Raw genomic sequence first — 1,308 nt, 5'->3', positions numbered from 1 at the left:
AAAAAAAAAAAGAGCCAGAGGATGGTGCAGAACTTACTGAGTATTGCCCAGAAGCTGTGTGAGCAGGTCCATTGGTCACCCAGAGCAAGAAAGAAGTTAGCACAACTGCAGAAAGAGTATGAGCTACCATAGCACCAGCTGATCCAGGATGTACCATCCAAGTGGAGCACATCATTCCATATGCTTGAACGTCTGATTGAGCAGAAAAGGGCAGTTAACGAGGTATCCATTCAGTGTAACTTCAGAGAATTGATCATCGGTGATCAGTGGGAGGTCATGCAGTCTGTGTGCAATGTACTGAGACCATTTGATGCTGCAAGCCGAGAGATGAGTGCCCACATGTCTACGCTGAGCCAGGTCAACCTCATGATCCACATCCTCAGCAGAAAAGTTGAGATGCTATTTGGGGATACCATGGGCATTGACACCATGCTTGAGTCCCTGAAGGAAGCCATGGCGAGCTACCTGTCTGCCACCCTCCATGACCCCAGGTACATCTTTGCCACACTGCTGGACAAAAGCTTCCCTGTTTACAGAGGAAGAGGCAGAACAGTACAGGCAAGACTTAATCAGGGAGCTAGAAATACTGAATTCTACCTCAGAGGACATGGCCGCCTCCAATGGCTGTGACTCAGGGTCCCCACTTAAAGACACTGGCACAGAGGAGAGCCTGTGGTCACTCCCACCAATAAAGAGAAATCAGAGAGAGAAGTTACTTGAAGACATGGTGCTTGCGTATTTGGAGGAAGAGGTGCTGGAACACAGCTGTGACCCACTTACCTACTGGAACCTGAAGTGGTCATCATGGCCTGGGTTGTCTACCTTAGCAGTCCTATTTCTAGGCTGTCCCCCAAGTACAGTCCCCTTGGAAAAGCTGTTCAGCATACCCATGGAGGCTGGCAGCTTTGACCAGCCCAGGCTCATGATGGAGTATTTTGAAAAGCTCATCTTTTTAAAAGTGAATCTCCCTTTAATATGCTTTCAGTATTGAACTCAGAGATGGAGCCACCAGACTGGAAATGTGCTTCAGAGTGCTAGCTATTGTACCAGGGCTATGTAGGACACCAGACCAGGCATCTGGGGCTACCTGCCAGTTCTCACCGTAATCTCCACCTGTGCCTTTACTCCTCCTTCAGGCCAGGTGTCAAGGTGCGTTTTCAGAAGCCCACTAGAAACAAAGTCCTGGCAATTATGAAATGGGATGATCAGGTTTAAAACTGTAAAGTTTTGTTTTGTTTTGTTTTAAAGAGGGGATAGTAATCTGTTTTACTAGAATGGAAGGAAGATGTAAACAATTTTATTGTGTAG

At 47.1% G+C, this 1,308-nt stretch overlaps 1 pseudogene; it reads left to right on the top strand.

The window, feature by feature from the left end:
- LOC116091127 overlaps positions 1 to 1,048 on the top strand; it is a 4,668-nt pseudogene extending 3,620 nt beyond the window's left edge.
- Positions 1,049 to 1,308: the final 260 nt, after the last annotated feature.

This window comes from Mastomys coucha, chromosome X, assembly GCF_008632895.1.
Source record: "Mastomys coucha isolate ucsf_1 chromosome X, UCSF_Mcou_1, whole genome shotgun sequence".
Classification (NCBI taxonomy): domain Eukaryota; kingdom Metazoa; phylum Chordata; class Mammalia; order Rodentia; family Muridae; genus Mastomys; species Mastomys coucha.
The sequence above is the reverse complement of the archived record's forward strand: the minus strand, read 5'-3'. Positions and strand labels throughout refer to the sequence as shown.